Consider the following 6,963-nt stretch of genomic DNA (forward strand, 5'->3'; position numbering starts at 1 on the left):
TAACGAAGCAGTTTAGCGTTCACGCTCTCCCGTTCCTACAACGCCACGTATTGTCACGCTGCCATGTTTTGTGTTTATAAAAACATTTAAACAAAAACCGAATTAGTCCACGGAGCTGAACCACGCTCAGGCCGCGTTCCGACCGTACTCAAGCAAAGCAGAACTTACCGGTTTCAGTGAGAATATCTCTCTGTGTTCCCTTCAAGCATTTCTCAGCAATTCCCTAATGCTCTTATCAGAAATCAAATGGCAAATTAATCAATTCCACTCCAAACACCCCTCTCACTCTTTCTCTCTCACTCTCAATCTCTCTCTCTTTCTCTCTCTCTCTCTCTCTCTTTCCTCTCTCTCTCCTCTCTCTCTCTCTTTCTCTCTCTCTCTCTCTCTCTCTCTCTCTCTCTCTCTCTCTCTCTCTCAGCCACACACTCGGACACACACACGCATTAAAACTTGCAGACTCTCTCTCTCACACAGCCATACACACGGGCACGGTGGCGGTGAGGAGGGCTCTCCCGCTCAGCGAATGGTTCGGCTGAGGCCTGATTGTTTTAGCCGTCGTCAATAGTGTCAAGTCGTTCCACTCCAGAGGAGAACAGAGTCATCGGGAAAGTGTCACAAGTCGCTCGTGTCAGGCTTCGCGTTCTCTCTCTCTCTCTCTCTCTCTCTCTCTCTCTCTCTCTCTCTCTCTCTCTCTCTCTCTCTCTCTTTTTTCCCGCCCCACTACATCAGCGTCAGGGCTTTGTGTTCGCTGCGCCACGCTCAGTGCCCGCAGCTGAGATCCCGGCGTGTCAGAGAGGCCAGCCAGCGGGCACAATGGGCACCTTTGTGAGATCCTGCTCAGACCCCCCCCATCTTCAGAGAGAAGAAAGATGTCATTTTTAAGGATGTCACGTCACGGACTGGTCTTCTCTTAGCTTAGCTTAGCTTATATTGGATATGTACTTATATTGGATGTGTACGTATGCACATGTATATGCAAACATATGTGAAGGTAAGTATAAATGATATTGGAATGATAGGAGCCACCAGGTGGATCTGAGTCTGAGATAACAATCATGCTTTTATTAGGGCAGAGTTCGTCATCAGACCAGAATGCAACCTGGCCTAAACAGTCGAGAATGCCCAGAGCCCATTCTCCATGCTCAACATTCTATCTATGTTCATGCACATTCTAAACACACACACACGCACGCACACACACAGCATTTTGGGTAATGCTACTGTGATGTCACAGGACCACAAGGAACAGCAGTGCACTTTGCACTTCGGTGATAGGCTGTCATTTCCTCGCTGTGCTTCACTCCCCGGTAGTCTTCCAGAATGAAGAGGAAGTTCTGCAGGAGTGCTGCCCAGCAGGCCATCTGTCCCTTTGGTCCTTCTGAACTTTGGCAGTCACTAGAGGGCTGCATGGCCCGTTTGTATGGGGTAACTCTCACCCTTGGAGGTACGCTCAGATGCCAGACTCCCCAAACCCTACTGCCAGCAGGTCCCGTTGGGTTGTGCAATAGTTCCCCATTACACAATGTTAGAAACCGTATTATAAACCATTACACTGTCCATATTATAAACCATTACACTGCCCATATTATAAACCAATACACTGTTCATATTATAAACCATTACACTGTCCATATTATAAACCATTGCACTGCCCATATTATAAACCAATACACTGCCCATATTATAAACCATTACACTGCCCATATTATAAACCATTACACTGTCCATATTATAAACCAATACACTGCCCATATTATAAACCATTACACTGTCCATATTATAAACCAATACACTGTCCTTATTATAAACCAATACACACTATCTGTACTGCACATCACAACTGTTCCCTTTTCACAACCGTTTTCCTGTACTATAACACTTACGCACAGAATAGCCTACGCACTCACTATGACACAACAGCCAGACTCTAAATGAGGCAGGGAATTTCCTAATTCTGAAAGCGTTACAACAGCCTTGGGTAGGAAGCGTTCGGTGTAAAAGCTCTTTCGTGAACAACTGCAGGACAGAGAGACAGGCGAAAGTTGTAAAGTTTCACTGCGATCGTTGGAATGTACGCGCCATTCCAAGTTTCTATGGTCCTGCCTCCACGTGTGGACAGGAAGTCTGTTTCTCTCAGTGTCTCTCGCTGCATCTGTCCCTGATGGGAAGTGAGAGTGAATCTGCTGAGAAAGTATCGAAAAGGAAAACGCGGTCCGTAAATTTGACTGGCAAATGACTCTGCATTAACACCCGACTGAGCGCCCGACCTGCGGCCCGGCGTAGGAGCTCCTGACCTGGGGACAACCTCGACGGTGGGCGGTGTCACCAAATCGTTTTTCCAAAAAAAGTCCCTTTAAGAAGCTTCTCTTTAAGCGGTAAACCATTCTATTTGGGTGGGGAAGGGGGGGGGGGGGCCTCAACCTCATTCTGTTTGGGGTGGTTACTTTGGGCACCCTGGTGTTATGAAATTGGGGGAGTCCTTCGCTGTGCTTATCTGTGCATGCAATAAGGGGATGTACCATTTTTTTGCCCGATATGCCAGCTCTCCATAGGTCTCATTGTTTATAGAAGGCGTAAAGTTTTCTGTCTTTGCTGATCTTTGATCTGATCTCCTGACCCCCTCCCCCGACCCCCCCTCCCCTCCCCTCTGCTCTTCTGCTGTTCTCTGCTGCCCTCCCTCCGTGTGGCAAAAACAGAGGCCTGAGCACGTGATCCTGGGAATCCAGCAGCCATTGATGTCCCACTGTGAGCGGATGGATCACTTCCTCGCCTCAGCTTAACACACACACACACACACACACACACACGTGCACACGCACACACACCCGCACGCACACGCACACACACGCACACGCACACACGCGCACACACACACGCACACACACGCGCACACACACACACACGCTCACACACACACACCCACACACACACACACACACACACACGCACACATGCATGCACGCAAGCACTGTCATGGTTTTGGGTGGCTTGAGCATTCTGCTCTATTCCTTTCCACCCCTGCTTCTCTAATTAGAGTTTGTCACCTCGTTTGGGTTAATGGCTTGTAGGCATGCAGAATTCACTCTGCCTACAGACCTGTTCCACGCTGATTGGTTCAGAGCTCAGCAGGCGTGTTGATTGCGTTAGCTGTGGCACCTGTCTAATGTTACTTAAGGTGTGGGTTCACAGAAAGATATTGCTTTAGTGTCATCTACACACAAGAGCCGGTACTGGTAACCCAACAGTGCTTTTCAGCGCTTTGTACCTTAAATAAAGTTCACGTCCAAGAATTATGCCCATAGGCGTTAATAATCTCTTGCGTGAAAATTATATAAGCGAGGTATCTGGTTTAGCACGTCCGTGACTCCTTTAGTCAGGATTGTCACGGGGTAGAGAGTTAGGAGGAGATCAGTTCTGCGAGTTGTGCAGTTAGTCCTCTCTCTCTCTGAGCTACGGAGGTTTTTGAGTGTAGTGCCCAGAGGTTGGGTCTGCATCAGCTCTCTCCGTTGGGCTATGGTTCATTTTAGTTTCGTTCTGAGTTTTGGAGAACCTATTTACTCCTCCCCCTTGGTTCGGAGTCCTCCTTTTGAGGTTCCCTTATTTAGTTGGGGTATTCCCGTGGAGTAGTAGTCGTTTCTGTTCATTTCTCTTTACCCTTCCTCGACCTTGGAAGAGATTTTGTGGCGTGCTCAGTTGTCAGTGAGACGCTTTATTAAGATCCCTGTTCGGTTGCGCTTGGTCTCCGTCTCCCAACCCTTACATACACACACACACACACTCACACTCACACACATACACACGCACACACATGCGTGCACACACATGCACACACACACACACACACGCACACATACACGCACACACACGCACACACGCACACACACACACACATACACACGCACACACATGCGTGCACACACATGCACACACACACATACACACATGCACACGCACACACACATACACGCACACACGCACACACACACACATACACACGCACACACATGCGTGCACACACATGCACACACACACATACACACATGCATACACACACACACACATACACACACATACACACACACGCACACACATGCACACATGCACACATACACACACACACACATACACACGCACACACATGCGTGCACACACATGCACACACACACACGCATACATGCACACACACATACACACACACGCACACACATGCACACACATGCACACATACACACACACACACATACACACGCACACACATGCGTGCACACACATGCACACACACACACACATACATACACGCATACACACACACACACACACACACACCTACACACACACACATACAGACAGGTCACTGTTAGATTGAAGGCAACGTGTTGCTGTTCCAGTTTTGTGGTCGCTGGTGGCATTGGTTCTGCTTGCCTTTCCCTTACTGCCTTTAAATGCTCAAGTCCTGTTTATAGCTGAAGTCTTTTCAAAGACAATAAGCTGAATTGATTTCTTGTCGTGCATGGCAGTGCCAAATTGAACTGTAATTGTCCAGACTTGACTGTGGTCACTTCCCTGTTTCTGAGTAAGCAGATCACTCTGGTCTTTGATTGCGACATAGCCCCCTCTCTGTCTTTCTCTTTCTTTCCTTCTTCATTTTTGTCACTTTCTCTCCCTCCTCGTCTTCTTTCTCACTATCTCAACCCTTCTCTTTTTCTTTATGCGGACAACTTTCTCTCCGCAGTCGCAGAGAGACCGAGAGAGATGTGAATGCTGAATATGGTGTACCTGGCAGGTGAAGGAGGTTGGCTTTAGTAACTCTTATGTGTGGAGCTGTGTTCAGGTGCATGCTTCTGTTCTTCGCGGTTGTCATGGAGATCGTTTCGCTGGACACATACTCACAGGCCCCAGTCTGAGGTGAGCAGCTCACCATTTCACTTTGGATCTTGACTGCGCTGTGCAGCGGTTCCCAGCTGTGCTGCATCTTTATGGACTTACAGGAAGGAAGTATCAGCACAGGCATTGATCTGTCCAGATCATATGGATGGTGATGGTTAGCAACAGAAAGCTAACGCCTGTCTGAGCCAGGAGGAGTCTACACATCCTGGAAGGCTTTGTAGTGATGGTACTTACATGCTGTGATGCATAATTGATTTAGAATGTATTTCTTTTATTGAGAAACTTTCACACTTCTCCTCCATTACATCCAATCGTACCCCACCCAACCATACCTTCTCTCTCTCAGCCCTGTCCCAGCACACCCCAGCCTACCACACCCTCTCTCTCTCTCCGCTCTGTCCCAGGACACCCCAGCCTACCACACCCTCTCTCTCTCCCCTCTGTCCCAGCACACCCCAGCCTACCACACCCTCTCTCTCTCTGCTCTGTCCCAGCACACCCCAGCCTACCACACCCTCTCTCTCTCTGCTCTGTCCCAGCACACCCCAGCCTACCACACCCTCTCTCTCTCTGCTCTGTCCCAGCACACCCCAGCCTACCACACCCTCTCTCTCTCCGCTCTGTCCCAGCACAGTCCAGCCTACCACACCCTCTCTCTCTCCGCCCTGTCCCAGCACAGCCCAGCCTACCACACCCTCTTTCTCTCCACTCTGTCCCAGCACGGTCCAGCCTACCACACCCACTCTCTCTCCCCTCTGTCCCAGCACACCCCAGCCTACCACACTCTCTCTCTCTACCCTACATATGGACGAATTCCTTGCTTTATTTTTATTTTATTTTTTATTTTATTTTTTTAATTGCACGCACTACACACATCCTTTTCCCATCTGCCCCGCAAACAACAGGCTTATTTCGCACAGGAACTGATATTTCTTGCGAATGTGGTCGGTTCTGGTGATCCACGCTGATTTAGGTTCAGGGAAAATAACTCGCCGGATGTCCGGAAGCTTCTTCTCGTTTTCGCACAGCTCGTTAAGGCTGGAATCTAAAGGTTATCTTAGCGAAGAAGCTGGCCGATCGAGTCATTCTTTCAGGCTTATTTTCAGACCTTGTGGCCTTCGGCGTCGCTGTGCGGCTCGTCTCATTGGCCAGAGGCGGTTTCAGAGACGCTCTGCAGAGCAGCCACGCGACCTCATTCAGAGAAAACGACGCGCGATAAAGCGCCTCGCTCGACTGGCGTGCTCAACAGGGCCTGAATACATTAGAACTGTGGTTAATAATGACGATGCTCAGTGTATGCTGATATGAGCACATGCACACAGACCACAGCTTTTATTTTTTGTTCTTATTTTTTAAAAAATACATTTATAGGACAGTAGATGTACCAACTCTGCTCCAACTGTGACGTGAGAACATTATGGCGTGGCGTCCACTGTTATTATAAAGACAAAATAGTCCATGAGCAGCAATAAAGAGTCAAAACGACATCTAAACTGAAACCGGGGAACCACGCTGTAGCCAACATGTAGTCCGCATTTAAATAAATATGCAAACAAATACGCCGTTCTGAGGGAATGAATACATAGTATTTAACAGGAGGGGAAAAGTGGCTTGCTCTTCATGTTGCTTATACGGTGAGGGAACACAAGTTGCTGTAATAAACAGAGCACAATTTGAGATCCCCCCAATGGAGGTTTTGGGTGGAGGTGGGTTTTGCAACGATACATAAAAAAGTGCTAGATGTGTACGAAGCCTTTCCCATTGAAATTCACACCAGTCAAAATTAACTCAGCATGTCTTATAGCACAAGCACGGCACGAGTTACAGTATAATTGCTTTTTTCCCCCCGCAAAACATTTATAACCATATTTGAAATTACACTAGGATACAATTTAGCGAGGTGTAGGACAAACAAATCGTGTTTGCTCATGTGGAAGGTCTCGAGCTCGGAAAGGTTTGGGAACCGCTGTGCTAAATGGCAGCTTTTAATCTTCATCTTCAGCCTCGACATCCTCTTCTTCAGCCTCGACCTGCTGGACTCCAGGGTGGGCAAACCCCACGCCCTGAGCCCTGCCC

The sequence above is a fragment of the Anguilla rostrata genome, chromosome 12 (assembly GCF_018555375.3).
Source record: "Anguilla rostrata isolate EN2019 chromosome 12, ASM1855537v3, whole genome shotgun sequence".
NCBI lineage: Eukaryota > Metazoa > Chordata > Actinopteri > Anguilliformes > Anguillidae > Anguilla > Anguilla rostrata.